We start from the raw sequence: 16,906 nt of genomic DNA, 5'->3' as shown, positions 1-16,906 counted from the left end.
CAGATAGTACTCTTAATCCAATCAAGCCCTATGAGCAAACTCTCATTTCTATTACCAACGAGTTACAAAAGAAGGTCTCTTTACATAAACCTTCCTTGAAAGCTAAGAAGGGCACTGGAGGGAAGAATATCTCCAAAAGAAGGAATCTATCAATTAGACAGCAATTGATTACATTCTCAAGCACACGGAAAGCAGAAATAGCCAGTATGAAGAAAAAACTACAAAGACTTACAAAAGGAAAAATACAGCCATCTCACATAAACACTGGATGGATTTATATATGGCTGCCACTACAAGGAATACTATATTTTGGCATTCGATTGCCAAGGCAATGGGAAGCGTTAAATCTCTAAAAGCGACGCCGGTGTCAGAGAATGACTGGAAAAGCTACCTTTTAGATCTTTATTAATTGAACATAGAGCACTCTGGCTGTAGGAAAACACCCAATATGAGACCTTTCGATGGGAGTGCACAATCTTTACCTTCTCCCTCAGGCAAACAAATCAAGCTATATATCAAGAAAGCGAGAACGTCAGCAGGCATGAGTCCAGAAATGATACCAATGAAAGAATTGCAAAGCAACCCAGTGAGGTGGAGCTTGTTTTTGGCACCCCGTTTTCAACACTGTTATGCCACCGCTCAAATTCCTTATTCATGGTCTGGGAGTATCATCATTCCAATACTGAAAAAGGGCACTCGACTTAACACCAGGAATGATCGGTAGATCACACTTCTGGACGCCACAGGAAAAACATTCACCGCCAGTATTCTTGAGCATTTTAGAGAGCTTTATCAGGGGGCATTATCCCGTAGTTCCAAGCAGGCTTTTGTACCAATCATTCTGTGATTGACAATAGAGAGATTCTACAGTCAATTATTGATAAATATGTCCTATCTAAATCTCAAGTAATGTATAGCCTTTTTATTGATTTCTCTACAGCTTTCGATAGGGTCGACAGACCATCTCTCTGGAGGACACTAAAGGAAATAGGAATGCCGACTTCACTTTTGAGGCTGATAGTAGCCCTGCACTCTTCAACATGGTGTAAAGTCCAGATGGGAGGTGATAAAGGCCTGACAAAGGCCTGACTCATAAGATACCCACTCAGGGTGGTCTAAAGCAGGGTTCCCTATTAGCTCACCTTTTGGTCTCGCTTTACAAATGCGATCTACCAGATATTTTCCAACATGTAAATAATTTTTTTCCTAAAGTAGCTTCGGAAAATATACATGTGCTAATGTATGCCAACAACGTGGTACTTTTCGATCTTACCCCATTGGGCTTACAGAGATATTTATAGATGTCCTCATAAAATATTCAGAAACAAACCATTTAAAAGTGAATATCTCTAAAACCAAGGTAGTCCCATTTAGGGGTTGGAAACACCATATCCAGTACAAATGGAAATGATGTGGTATTGAGGTCGCAAAAGCCTATACCTATCTAGCAAGGGTCTTTATGCAAACCCGAGAAGTCCAGTCCCACCTACATCGGATGAGGCAAAAAGCAGTAGCACCTGCAAAAGCGCTAAGGACATTTTACTCCTACTCGGGCAAGAGGCACTTTCAAGCTTTCTTAGGAGTTCATAGGGCTAAAATTCCACCAACCATAATCTATGCGACAGGGTATATCTCCGTAGCGAGACAGAGCGTACTGAACAACAGCAAAGGCAAATTATTACAGCAAATCACTTCACTGAGTTAGGCTGTTCTAGTACAGACCCTCCACTTAGAATTCGCTATTGTGAGTGCATTCTCAATAGCTCTGGTTAACATAATCTGATGGGCTTTTGAATTATTACATGCTAAAAAAGGATCTTTAAGGGCCTTATTAAACTACAAAACATTTTAGCCAGGGAAAAAACATGATACTTTTTGAAATAATCTCAAGATAGCTTTAGAATATTTTCAGTGTATGGTGGCCATCCTTCAATCCTGGTCCCCAGTCCAGCTGAAGCACTTTTTGAAAAATATGACTCCAAGGTTAAGCTATGAGCGTGATAAGGCACACAGCCTTCAACTATCTCATTATACACTTTTCAGCTCTACTATCAAGTTTAAACTACCTCAACAATATGTAAGTTTTACTTTGGGGCATAGTACCAGGAGACGTATCATTATGCTGCAACTAGATATACTCCCTCTAAAAGCTTATACAAAAAGTTGGAGTAAACTAGATGAAGATAGTGGGGTACGCGACAAATGTAATCACAGAACTCAGGATCTAATACAGGTTTGTAATTTATATTCCAATAAGAAGGTAGTCAAGGCTAGAAATTGTTTTATAAAACCTATTGTGTTTAGACATAATCTTTCTTCACCACTGATCTGAACGTCTTTTTTCAAAAGCTTACCGAATGTATTTTATTCATGTTTTAAAATGAGTTTTTCACAATATGTGTGTAATAATGAAAATATGTATTTAGTATAATTGTTGATCTCCTCGGAGATCTAAATCAATAAATGAAATTAAATTGAATTGATCGCTGAGTAATGCAGTTCAGTTTTAGTATTGGCTCTCTGCAGGGATCACTCCCAAACTTTTTTCCTTAACTCCTATTGTTTTCTAAACCTGTTTTTGTTGCCTTTTAGTTCTTTTTGCACTGCCACTGCTAGTGTTTCTGCTCTCTCCTTTAAACACTGCAACATTGGCTTCTACTCAGTTGGCACATTTAATTCACTAATAAGTCCCCAGTAAAGTGGTACTACATACACCTAAGGCCTGTAAATTAAATGCTACTAGCGGGCCTGCAGTACAGGGTTGTGCCATCTACTTAAGTAGCCCTTTAAAACATGTCTTTGGCCTTCCATTGCAGCCTGTATGCCATTTTCACACTGCCATTTTGACCTGGGGATATAAACCTTTCGCCATGCCTAGGAGTCTCTCTTTAGTACAGATAAGTCACCCTGAGATGGGCCCTTAGCAGCAATTCGGGCACGGTGCAGTGTACTTAAAAATATCGATGTGTACTTTTAAGCTTTACATGTCTTGGTAGTGAAAAAGTCTTAAATTCATTTTTTATTACTGCAAGGCCTACCTCTTCCACAGGATAACATTGGGTTACCTTATTACTTTAATAAATCATAACTTTCGACTGGGAACAGGTAGAGATTTTCATGTTTACACTCAAATGAATTATAATTTAAAACTATCTTTAATGATAAAGTCGGATTTTAAGTCACAATTCTGAAAATACCACTTTTAGAAAGTTGGCATTTTCTTGTCCTAACCATTTGGTGCCTGTATCGTGGGTCACATGACTGGCAGCTGGCCTCGATGTATTCCTGCCATCAGGAAGACAAAAGGGAACTAGGTGTAATGTCAGGATGGGAGGGGTGTAGCTGTTCTCTGCTGCAATTACATTTTAAAGGGGCTGCCTCAGAAAACTCACTAAGAGCTTGACACTAGCCTATTGTCACTCTAGAACTTGTGGAGGCTGGGCAGGGAAAAGGAAGGAAATTCCAGACTCAGCAATTGTGGGACGTCTAGCTATTTCTCCTACTTTAAAACTGGCACCAAGCATAAATATTTGACACTCAGACCAACTCTTCAGTACACTCCTGGATCGGTGGACCCTACAGAAGGAGTGCTCTGCTGACAGAGGACTGCCTTGTTACTGAGGGCCTCCCTTGATCTCTGAGGAGGAAGACTGGACCTGCTGCCTTCATACCAGGTTACCTGAGTTACTCCAGGGATCAGCTGAATGACCTGTTCTGAGTTAAAGGGACACAACAAGATCCAGAGGTCTCCCTGCAAATGCCCAGATTACCTACTGCAACAGGACCTACCTACACTTGCACCTGTACCTGTCTGAGACCCACTGGCTTTGGAAAAATTGAGTCCTTGATCCCCAAGAGGTGCCTTGCCAGGTCCTAGGCCCTTGGTTGGCATCGGAATGCACTCCTTTGAAGAAAAAGGAGTTCTGAAGTTTTGGCCTCTTTGTGAGGGCAAGATTGTGTCGATGTCTTGCTGCCCCTGATGACTGCCAACACAAAGCTCCTGTGAACCCGATTGCAAGTGACTATTTGCAACGCCATATCTGATCTTTGAGCTACAGCATCGACAGCCCGTGGTGAATGCCAACGCAAAGCTCTAGTAACGATCATCAGCAATCCCTGACATGTTCTTCGTGCTACAGTGAGGACCACGGCTTCCTCAACCACAAGCTGCACTGGTCTCTAAGAAGGGAGCATTTTCCATGGGGCTAACCTGGTCCCTGTATCAGCTCAAGCTCCATCACGGTCAGCCTGAGCTGGGACTTTCCCCTGGTCTAGCACAACCAGATGACTGCGAGGGCTATACTTACCTAAATATTTGAAATTGCATATCTGTTTGCCTTTTTGTTGTTTTGGACTTATTTTATTTATTTAATTTTACTCTTATTTCCTAAATTGGTGTGCGATTTATCTTGTGTTGTGTTTCACTCTACAACTGATTGTTTACTGCATAAACATGTTACACATTGCTTCTTTGTTAAGCCTGACTGATTTTGTCCCAAGCTACCAGAGGGTTAAGCACACATTACGTTAATGGTTTCCCATGACAAGGGTTGTGGTTGTTGCTTGAAAAGGGTTTGACCCCTCTCAACCAGAAACCTAATGTGAGAAATTAGGTTGTTGGTTGACTGGGGTGTGAGCCCTGGTCAAGCAAAAGCCATAATCCCTTGCAGGGTGAGCCTCGAAAAGTCACTAAAAATCACTGTGCCTAACCCTGTGAAGTTTGGTCCAAGCAGCAGTCAGGCTTAACTTAGAGGCAATGTGTACAGTATTTATGCAGCACACAAGTAGTAATAAAGTGAAAACACAATGCAAGAAAAATCTTAAACCAATTTAGAAAACTAGTTTATACTTTAATACATTATTTGATACCGCAATGACAAAAAACCCAAATGAGTAAGTGAAAATAGCACAACATTCACAAAGTGCCAACAAGGTATATCTGGTCACTCTGGACCAGGACAAAGCCAAAAGATCAGGCTGACCACAATTGAGCATGGGCAGGCTACAGGGACCATGCTTGACCTGCTGAGCAAAGGGGCCTTAGTCCGAGTTGCATCATCGTTGAGGATTCTGTCAACGGCAGAGATGCAGAGTGAAGACAAGGCAGTGTGCCGGTGTGGATCACAGTGTCAGCGCCGATGTGCTTGTCCTGGTCATGCAGCAGCAGTGATGCGTCAATTCTAAAGAGAAGATTGCTGAGTTGCAAAGTTTCAGCGTTGTCATCAAGGCTGACGGGGATGCGAGGACCCTGCGCTAAGTAGAGAGTTGCACAGTGGTGGTTCTAAAGACTGTTGGACTTGGCCCTTTTTGCAGGGTCATTCCTGAACTTTTTGCCTTCCTTCTGTATTTTTTCTGACCTGTTGTTGGCTGTTTTATGACTCTGGGCACCTTACCACTGCTGATCTTTGCTAAAGTGCATATGCTCTCTATCGTAAATTGATGTTTTGATTAGTGACTCCATGATTGACCTATTTGATTTAATGTCAGCTGCTGCGGCGGCCCGGGCTGGTGGTGGCGATGAGTCATCGTGCAGCTCCATGGTGGGCTCACAGCGGCAGCAGCTCTCTCTTATCTGCGGCAGCCCACGAGACTATAGCGACAATCCTCAACAAGAGTAAACTACGTGGGGGCACACAGCGGCAGCAGCTCTCTCTCCGCTGCGGCGGCCCACAGGACAAATCCCAAGGATGCAAAGTTGCTAAAGGTGCAGGCGATCAGCGGCCACAGCTCTCTCTTAGCTGCGGCGGCCCACCAGACAAATCACGATGAGGCAAAGTGGCAAAGGGTGTGGGCACTCAGCGGCAGCAGCTCTCTCTCAGCTGCGGCGACCCGCATGACAAAGGATGGTCTCAACCAGGTGGGCACCACACTGGATGCTCAGCAGCCGCAGCTCTCTCTCAACGGCAGCGGTCCACGCAGATCCAGCGGAAGGTCCGAAGGTGCAGATCCAGGCGGGCTCTCAGCGGTGGTAGCTCTCTCTCAGCTGCAGAGGCCTACACGGATCCAGCAAAAGGTTGAAAGATACAGATTTAGGCGGGCTCTCAGTGGCGGGAGCTCTCTTCTTAGCTGCAGTGGCCCACAAAGGTTTAGCAAAGCAAGGTTCAAAGGTTCAGAGTCAGGCAGGTGCTCAGCGGCGGCAGCTCTCTCTTAGCTGCAGCGGCCAGCACAGGATCAGCAAAAGTTTAAAAAGTCTCAATTACGATTCAGGCGGGCTCTCAGCGGCGGCAGCTCTCTTAGCGGCAAGAAACCGTCCGGTGTAAGTTGCGCTCTATAAGAATTTTTTACATTACATTAGCTGCAGCGGCCCGCACAGAGTTAGCAAATGTTCAGAAGTGCCCAGTCCGTGGTCCTCACAGTAGAACTAGAGGCTCCGGATTTCTCGACGGAGGCCTCACCTGCAAGCAGAACTCCTCGCACAGGAATTCCGACGGCTGACGGGGTGAAGTCTAATGTCCCTGAGACTTCTGCAGGAGGCTCTCTAGATTTAGGCCCTCGGTAGTTTCTTCAGCAAGCTTGATGAAAGTTGCAAAGTCCTTTCCTCTGTTCACTCGGACAGAGTTTTGTCTTGACATCCAGGAGGAACACACTTTGCCAAAGTTCCAGCGCAGCATTTTATACCTAAAAAGTCTTTGTTCTCTAAGGTCGCAAATCACTGACTCCAGTCAGAACAAGTTCGGTGGGGTCGGGGAGCACTTGGTTTACGAGGCGACATCCTGCCCTTTCAGAATGAGGGGGTCTGTTATCATATACCCAGTGAGAGGGGGAGCCATCATTCACCTTGCCACGCACGGCCCTGCTCGGATCAAAGAGTCACCTCTCCCCACACTTGGAATACCGATCTCTCTCTCCAGCCAGATCTGACCCAGCTGGCTCTGCTGCTCCAAAACCAGACGGACAGTACGCATACTCGCAACAGCCTGCAGTAAAGCTTTAGGCAAGAAACTACTGCGTTTTCAGGAAAAGCATTTCACAACATGTGATATCTAAACGGACCTTACTAAAAGGTGGCCCTCACTGGCCTGAGCATAAATATATCAAACTCGGAGTTCCTAGTGAGAGTTTGGGGCCGGATAGGTTGATAGAATGTAGTCCTTAACAAACAGGCTACACAGATGTAAGCATTAGAGTTATCCTTCTTCACACAGTCATTTATATACTGGGAGCATTCGCGCTGTGGCACTGATTAGCAGAGGCACGGTGCCCAGAATATCTACATCCAGCCAACATACAAGACAGGAAGAGTAGAGGGAAAGGGAGACCCACGCCAATGATGCCAGGTCTAACATCAACAAGCTATTTTGTTTTTCACTATTGCAAGGCTACCTGTCCCCATAGGCCAGAACGGGCGGTTTGATTATACCATCTTATAATCCTAACTGACTCGGGGGACGAGGTAGAGATTCGAGTTTAGACTGCCTGAACTCAGAATGATAAAATGCATCTTTTAATAAAGTTGGTTTTAACATTCTGTGTTTGAAAATACTACTTTTAAAAAATCAGTATTTTGTTACCTAACCATACAGCCTGCCTCTGCTAGTGTGTGTATTGTGTGTCTGGTTTTGTGATTGACAGGGTCTGTGGGCTCCAGGAGACAGGGCGAGTCAGCACTAGGCTGAATAGGCCAATCTACCTACGGAGTGGTGGGAGGAGTAGCACCGGGGCCTGAATAGAGCTGTGCCTGCCTTCCACAATGCTGGCTCCACCTCCTGTGGTGTGTCTGATGACCCTGGCCTACTCTGACAAAGGAAGACGTTGCGCACTAGCAGAATGCACCCAGAACTGATTTGGACTAGGTACAGGACCCTCTGCCTTCAGAGGACAAAGGATTTTGCAGTATAATTATTGGGGCCTAGACCCCAGGACTTTAGATCCCTTCTGGGACCACAAGACAAACCTTTGTCGAGGAGAAGAACCGAAGGAAGCTTCAGGAGTTTGTACGGCCCCTCTGCCAGTGTGCTGTTGTTGGTTTGGCCTGCAGTGGCTTCTTCATTGCCGAGGAAAGGAGAAGGAACTTTTACAGAACTTTCATCATCTTGCAGAATATTTCTCAAAAGGGCTTGAACTGAGCTTGCCTCCTGTCTGAAGTCTCAGGGATACAAAAGACTTCACCCCTTCTGTTTGCTTGCTTCTGGAACTTGATGTTTCAGTCGCTACAGAAGGAATCTGCAACACGAACTCCAGCGAATCTGCATCGAAGTCTTGAGCACTGAGCTGACTTGTACGCGTAGACCGACGCCTGCTGCTGTGCCGTATCGACTCCGCAACAGACATCGTCACGGAGCCGATCCTCCACGAAGGTGGCCAAGAACTCATCGACACCGTGACATCGTAAGAAACCGTGGTTTCGGTGCCATCGTAACGTCACCTCTACGGTCAGGAACCCATGCCTTCCCTGCCTGCGTAAGAATCCAGGACACTAACACATCATCTCCCCCGAAGCAAGGAACCAACTATGCAACGCGCCAACGATAGCGCATCTCCGCGATTCCGCGAGCTGTCTTAGATTTTGCTTTCCAAGGTACTGTTCTGTGGGGGTCTGTTTTGACTCCAGGCCCGAAACTGCTCACCTCACGGTCGGCGCCATACTTTGGGAACTCTTTGACCTCAACGTTGTGATAACTCCCATTGGGATTATATGTTTCTAAAGATTAATTAAGTGAATGACCTATTTTTGAATTACTTCTACCATCCTGAAGTATTAATTGTGATTACCGTATTGTGGATTTTTATCGTTTGTGGTCTTGTGATAAGTCTATATAAAGAATACTTATTTTTATACAACCCGGTGTGGTGTCCGTCTGTAGTGTTATCACTGTATTACTGTATGTGTTTGCAAATGCTTAACACACTGCCTCTGAGATAAGCCTGCCTGCGCATGCCAAGCTACCAAGGGGGTGAGCAGGGGTTATCCAGTAGTGTAATCCCCTTTCCCAGACTGTTAGACCTGTCAGCCCTTTGGGTGGTCCCTCCTCATCATTATTTATTTTGTCCCACTTTTGCCTCAAACCCTGTTAGAATTTTTCCTTTTTGGGAACCACCAGACTTTTTAGTGTTGATGCAGGGTCAGGGAGCCATTTTCCCTACCCCTGGAACTTCTGTCTGAGGGCCTGAGACACAAAATGGTGGCCACCCATTGTCACCTGTGACATCACTGGAACCTACTAGTACCTTCCAGAACATTCTAGAACCCTGTGACAGTGTGAGGCAGGTTTGGAATGTTGGGAAGCCAGCTCAGAGTTGGCAGTTGGAGTTGGCAGTTGGCACCTGACTAGTGAAGGGAGAGGACAGAGAAACAGAAGGAGGAAGGAGTGAGGTAGCAAGGGTGGAAACCAGTGCTTGGAGTGGGGTCCAGAAACCCACCCTTGATGCTAGTCCCTACTGACCAAGCCCAGCCTAGTGCCCTGTGTGGGATAAAGACCAGAAAATCATCTTAAGGACCTGAACAGCCGGAACAGGCCTTAAAGGAGAAGAACAGCAAGTTCCTGACCTGTTTGGTGGAATCCTCCCGGAGACCCGACGTCGAGAAGCCTGGAGACCTGGAGCCCGAGGTGGAGAAGCGGCGCTGACAGAAGGCAGACGTCGTACCCGGAGCCGCTAGAGGTCGAGTGAGGGCGCCGACGGAGGTCGTGGAGAGACACCGGAGGTCAAGTAGAAGTCACCTGAGGTCGAGGTGAGGCGTCGACGGGGGAGTGAAGTCCGCCCTCCGGAGTCGCCGGAAGCTGAAGTGAAGCACGCAGGAGGTCGGGAGTGGAGATCGCACTCCGGAGTCGCCTGAGGTCGAGGCGAAGCGCGCAGGAGGTCGGGAGTGGAGATCGCACTCCGGAGTCGCCGGAACCCGAAGTGGACCCGACGGAGGTCGGGAGTGGAGATCGCACTCCGGAGTCGCCGGAACCCGAAGTGGAGCCGACGGAGGTCGGGAGTGGAGGTCGCACTCCGGAGTCGCCCGGAAGCGGGGAGACCGTGACCCTGTGACGCCGGAACCCGACATCGAGCCGAGGCCACCCAGGGTCATCGATCCGGAGCCGCCTCACGGCACCGACCCGGCGCCAAGTAAAGCGGATCGACCCGACATCGAACCGAGGCCGCCCAGCGACATCGAACCAGAACCGGCCGACGGCATCGACACGGCGTCAAGTGGAACCGATCGACTCGTCATCGAACCGGAGCCGCCCATCGACGTCGACCCGGCGCCGAGTGGAGCCGAACACCGAGAAAAGGGCAGTAAGTGGTAGAAAGGGCATCTGAGGCCCTGTGGAGCCCTAAAAGACCATTCTAGGGGCTAGAGGGGTGTTAGGACCAACCTGAGAGTGCTAGGGGGGGTGAACTGAGACTGGTGCAGGGACCTGTGTGAGGGACTGTGTAGTTGGTAAGCCAGAACCTTAGGGTTCCCTCATTTTACCTCAGCTTAGGCCCCAGCCTTGACCACACTAGGTGGGACATCCCCAGGCCACCCCAGTGACCACAAGCTGTACTTGGGCATGGTAAAATCAATCTACCTCATAACTGTGATCTGATTTGCAATTGTTTGACTGCTTATATAATTTATTGAAGGTGTTTTATTTATTGTCTGACCGTATTTATTCCTGCCTGGTATTTATTGTCTGACAGTATTTATTTGCCCTATGTATTTATCGCACCTCTATTTATTCCTTGTGTATTTATGACCTAATCCTATTTATTGCACCTGTAAAGTGTTATTATTTAATTGACCTGCTATTTCTGAAGAAAATCCTTTTGTATTGTATTTGTGTCATAACCCTGCAACTAAGAGAAAATTAAGATAAACACGAAGAGATTCTTTCATAAATTTTTACGGTGTAGAGTCGTTTTTGGAACGGATGAACGCATGGTTATTGTGAGGGTGTGACGTACGCTTAGCACGGTGCCTGACCCCGACCGCTCGAGCCAAGCTACCCCTTATGTGTTGGGAAAAACCGGGTGACTGCTAACCCGGTTGCCCGGGGTTTTCTAACACAGACTTAGACGCAAGGGTCCCTATTTGGACAAAGGTGTATACCATTGCCACCTAGAGACCCCCAGTTCTAACAAAGACGATACATCGACTTCGAGCCACACATCAGCATCGATACGCCTGTTCTGACCCACACAACAAGGGCGATATACCAGTTCCATTCCATGAAGCAGCAATGATGCATCGGTGCAGACCCACACAGTGGTGGCGATGCACCAATTCTGATCTCAAGAGTGGCAGTGATCCGTTACTTCTGCTGGAGCAAGCACCTTAGTCCCACTTCCAAGGGTTCAGGACTGAGGTGGCACTACTTCGCAGAGTAGACTTACAGATGGCAGAGTCCAGGTGCAGAAGCAGAAGCTGGGTGGTTGGAATACTTTTATGTGGAGTCACTCTGGGTTCTGGGGTCAAGTGTTGCAGGTCCATTCCTTCTCACTCAGGCAAGGAGGGCAGCAGACCAGCACAGCAAGACCGCAGTTCACCCAGAGCAGCAGTCCAGCAGAGTCATAGTCCATCAGCAGAACAGCAGCCCTTCTTCTTGGCAGAGTAGCCACAGGCCCAGAAATATATTGAAGTGGTGGGGTCTAAAGTCCAGTTCTTATACCCAGTGGTGCCTTTAAAGGGGGTGTACTTCAAAGACAGGCCTTTGAAGTGAATAGAGCTCCTCTCTTCCTTCCCCAATTCAGATTTACCACAGGCTGTTTTGCAGTCCTTTGTGTTTGCACAAGACACTTCCTATTCAGTTGTAAGTGTGAGGCTGTTCCCAGATCCTCCCTCCCATCTTCCTAGGACGGCCAAGCAAGTCACACCTAAGCTCCCATTGTGTGTGGCTCTCTAGAGGGAATACACAAAGTCTAGGTGTCACCCAAACTCAGACATGCAATCAGAGACAAGCTGCAGCCACGCAGGGCTAAGACCAGGAAAGTGCAAACTTTCTATAGGTGGTGTTTTCAAAATTGTAATGAAAAATCCGGCTCTCCCATTAAAGAGGATTTATCATTACAATTCCAAAGGTACCAAACATGAAAGTTCTACCTCTTCTCAATTAGGAATTACACATTAATACATGTAATAAGGACTCACCAATGCTATCCTATGAAAGACAAAGGACTCACGGTAGTAAAAACAAATTTGTGAGATTTTCACCACCAGGACATGTAAAATCAAAAAGTACATGTCCTACCTTTTGGTTGTAGAGCACACTGCCCTGTGAGCTACCTAGGGCCTACTTTAGGAGTAACTTGTATGTAATACAATTGGAGTTTAAGGGTTGGCAAGGGACTTTAAATAGGAAAGTAGGTTCTGCTTCATATGGTTACCCCCACTTTTTGCTTCATTTGATACTACGCACTGTGTGTTTTCTTTTTTCTTGTTCTCTTGTGGGATGAACTTTGTACAAGAAGATGATTGGGAGTTATCCAACTTTTCAACTATAAGTGTCCAGTATCTGTTTTACTGTTCTTGCACTTTTATGGCCCTAGTGGCCGAAATAAAGTTAATAAATAGAATGGATATTAATTTGGCTAGTCTGACTGGGATCCTGCTAATCAGGACCCCAGTCTATCTGCTTTCTCTCCAAGCTGTTATGTCATTTACTTAGGTACACTCCAGATTGAATACTAGGGTACCCTTGTCAGTCCCTAGTATAAGGTACCCATGTACCTAGGGCATAGGTACCCCAGAGGCCTCCCATGGGCTAAATCATGTATTATGCCACCCATGAGAGGCCATGCAAAATGTAACTACAGGCCTGCCAGTGCGGCCTGTGTAAGGTGGTGCATGCACCACTTACTTTAGATATAGGTTTACTATATCTAAGAATCATTGCACTTAAAACCTATAAGTCACCCCCATAGCAGGCCTTAACAATCCTGTAGGCAGGGTGCTTGGTTTTAAGTGAGAGGGTGTCACTGCATGAGCAGGACACCCCTGCAGCCTATGGAGTCCATTCCCCCAGGTTGTCAGTGTATCATTCATTTACGACACAGAGTGGCATTATGCGACCGCGTGATGACCAACTCTAAAATGGCTGAAAGTAACCCTATTGTGTTTGGTGTCAAACAGTGTGGAATCATACCCCACACTGGTAACCGGTGGGGAGGTATGAATCCAGCCCTCAAAAGCAAGCTTTGTTGGGTCCCTGGTGTTCCCGGTACCCGCCTTCTAGTCCCAGGTAGTACAAAATGGTTGCTGCCGACAAGCTCGAGCAGAGGAAGGTGGAACAATAGGCATTCTGCCACGGGGAGGTGTAACCCGCTCCCAGACAGGATTTAGTGTATTAGGGTTTGGTGGGTGACCTTGCCAGCGACTGAAAGTCTGCATGAGGGGCACATTTGGTATCCCTGTGCATAGTCCAGTTCAAACCAGTCCTGGGAACCATTGGCACCTGCTCTGGCGTGAAACTGGACAAAGAACATGGGGGTTTACCTCCCCTCTGCCCTGACCCTTCCCTGGGAGGCTCCCCAGAATCTGTCCAACCCTCTCCCGTGGGTACAAAAGTGCTTTCCTGGCTGTAGGACCCTAGATTCAACATGGAGAAGTTTCTGAACCAGAAACCACTTAACTTCGACTATCTGGATGCTCTGATCTTCGCTGGACTTTGCTTGGGCCCGACTTTATCTCCCACTCTGTCCAAAGCATTGTTTATGCCCATGCACCATACAGGCTCAGTGCAGGACCTGCGGAGCATCAAAGACAACTGAAGATATCTCCCCTGGAGTGAAGCAGTCACTCCCCAGCAGCCGTAGGCACCACATCTTGATTTACCAGTCTGCTGCTCCTGAGCTCCTCTGGACTCCGTAAGGCTCCAGCAACATAGGAGGTGGGTGGATATGTCCCACGAGGTCAGAGCTGACCCCTCACCAAGGTTGAGGTCAGAATCGATTGTGGGGGCTGCAATACCCATACCCCTGTGCACCACATTCATTTTCAAGTGCATATGCTTGTTGGCGTTTCCTGAACAAGTTCACTGGGCTCCAAGTAGCCCTAAGCTCTGGCAACATTTCCTACATGGAAATCTGGCCTCCTCATACCGAGTGCTTCGTGGGCTGCTGCTTTGTATAACTGCTCGAAGTCCCCTTGTGACACCTGTGCCTCCAGGCTGTGGGTCCCCTTGGGGGTCATCACTGCTTTTCCTGGGCTCCCCAGGTTGCTCCAGGCTTGCCCTGACTCCCCTGTGTTTGGTGAGTCTCCTGGAACTTGCTGGTTTGAACAGTAACCTTTCTTGACCTTCTTCATGGGTTGCAGTTGCCAAGGCTTGTTGGTGCTCCCACCGGACACCGACCCCTCAGTACTCGACATCCTTCATGAGACAGCTCACATCCAGCTCCTGGTTGTCCTTGACACCTTCTGGTCCCTGTGGCTGCAGGGTCAAGAACCCCCCTCAACGCACCTGAATGACCTGACACCTGTGGGCATTCGTCTATCGAGCCCCTGGTCGCTCCTGAGAAACCCAGACTCTGTCCCCTCTACTTTCAGGTACTCTTCAACAAGAATCCCCCTTTGGATTCCATCACACACTTTTCTCCTTCCCAACAGTGGCTCTTCTTCAAAGTCCTCCATAGAGATCTACTGCGGTTTCAGACACCACTTCAGACCCACGCACCCCGTTTCCCTAGGATAGGTAACTCTGGTACTACAGTATGCATGGGTGGGGTGGCTCTCCAACCTCCTTACTTCCACAGGGTTTCTTCAAAGTCCATTAGGAAGGGTCCTTAAACTTTAACAATTCAACCGCGACTCTCCCATAGAATTGTATGGAGCATGCAGTCTTGTTCCCAAACTGCACCCGTCCTCCGTGGGGTCCCTACTTACTCACCTTGTGTGGTTCCTTGGGGTCCCAGTAATTCTACAACCTCTAGACACTGTCATGACTTGAGTCGTGGTTCTTTTACCACATGTTTAGTATATGGTCTGGTCTCCCCCTGGATCCCACTGTGTATTAGTGCTATTTACTATTGTTTCTGTGCTACGGTATTGTGTGCTTTGTGTTTATCTGCGTGTAGCAGATACTGTGATGTACTAGAGAGTATTCTATTAATAAATACATATTTTTATAATTACTGTGTGGTTCTTCTTTCGTTTAACCAATACTACAAGATTGCATTCTGTTAAAACAAGCTGTTCTACATTCCTTCAGGACTTAGCCTGAAGGCTGCTCGCCACAGCTACCAGTTGGATAGCTTTCTATGGTTATCTTTGACCTCTTAAATCACCATAAGGGTTGTTTGGACTGGTACGAGGTGCCCACTTTAATTAGTGGGCAGCATATACCAGGCCAACTTCTCACAACATGGCAGTGTAACACTTTATTCAGGCTGCCATGGTAGGCCTGGGGCAAGTTTTAGAGTGCTATGTAGGTGGGTGGCACAAAAATGCTGCAGACCCACTGGTAGCGTATAATTTACAGGTCCTTGATATAGGTTATGCTACTCTACAAGGGGCTTACAAGTACATTAAAAAGGCCGATCAGGTATATGCCAATCAAACTATGTTTATGGGAGTCAGCACAAGCACTTTAGCACTGAGGCCAATGGAAGAAAAAATCCATCAAAATTGGAGACAAGCAGGCAAAATTTAGGGGGAAGACCACCCAAGGTGGACAGGTCTAACGCCCAATTTCTCACAGTAAGTATCTCTCAGTACTGATAACTGATAGATGTTTCTTCAACATTTGACTTTTGAATACAAAACGTCTACTAGCCATACTTGCTGGCATCTACTATTATGAAACACTAGCCTTGCAATCTCTACACATTGTTGTTTTCCTCCTCCCTGGCATCCTTTCCCCTTTATTTCCTCTCCTTACAGAACTGTGTGCTTCAACACCTCATCAGTGGTAGCAAGTGCTTTATAAATGCAAATATTTTCCTTCCACTATCCTTCTCAATGCAAATAACTGACTAAAATATCCACCACTCAAATTACTTTCATATTTCACTATAGTAATTCACCACTAATCCTTTATGGGTTCCAGAGTAGCGTGCTACTCGCAGAAAAAGGGCTTCAACACCTCATCAGGGGTAGCAAACACTATATAAATGCAAACCTTTTCCCTCTTCTATCCCTCCGCTATGCTTCTCAATCCAAATAGCAGACTAACATATCCACCACTCAAATTACTTTTGTTTTTCACTATACTAATTCAACACTAATCCTTTATGGGTTCTGAAGTAGTGTACTACTAGCCGAAAAAGTTCTCCTTGCCTCATCATGGGGAGTAAGGGCCATATGTATGAAACTTTGGTTTTGCGATTCACAAATAGCGATTTTTAGAGAATCGCTAATTGAGAATCGCAAAATGCTATGTATGTAGGATTTGCAAATAATCTTGCGAATCCTACATATTCCTTAATTGCGAATTGCAAATTCCAATTCGCAATTAAGGAATACCTCCCCATTCATTCCTATGGCCCTAGAGGCCCATAGGAATGAATGGGAAGACATTCTCAATTTGAGAATCGCAAATAGAGAATGCAATTTCAAGTGTTCCAGGGTGTCAAAAGGACACCCTGTTCCACCCCTGAAATGAGCATGGGTGCACATGTGGCGCACATACATGCCCTAAGGGTATGTGTGTGCGCCACATGCCACTTTGAAAAATGCAAAAATATGCATTTTTGAAAGAAATCGCAAATTACCACCAACCTGTAGTTGGTGGTAATTTGCGATTCCTTAAGGCCAAATTGCACATTTTTGGTGCTTCTTACATTGCATTTAAGGAATCGCAAAATTTGCGATTCCTTATTTTGCACGCAGATTTGCCTTCATCCATACCACTTAGCAATATTGCGATCGCAAACGCCGAAATTCTGCGAATTTCGACATTTGCGATCGCAATTTTGCTTGATTCATATGGCCCAAAGTGCTATATTAATGCAATTATAATACAATAAAGTTCTTTGATTACTTAAGAAAAAACTGAGCCCAAAAGCT

At 46.5% G+C, this 16,906-nt stretch overlaps 1 protein-coding gene across 1 annotated transcript in view; it reads right to left on the bottom strand.

Annotated features, from left to right (window-relative positions):
• The window catches only part of LOC146830018 (uncharacterized), a 302,498-nt gene that overhangs the window by 21,260 nt on the left and 264,332 nt on the right, over positions 1-16,906 (bottom strand). The window lies entirely within an intron of this gene.

Source organism: Triturus cristatus, chromosome 5_1, assembly GCF_964204655.1.
Source record: "Triturus cristatus chromosome 5_1, aTriCri1.1, whole genome shotgun sequence".
Classification (NCBI taxonomy): Eukaryota; Metazoa; Chordata; class Amphibia; order Caudata; family Salamandridae; genus Triturus; species Triturus cristatus.
The sequence above is the reverse complement of the archived record's forward strand: the minus strand, read 5'-3'. Positions and strand labels throughout refer to the sequence as shown.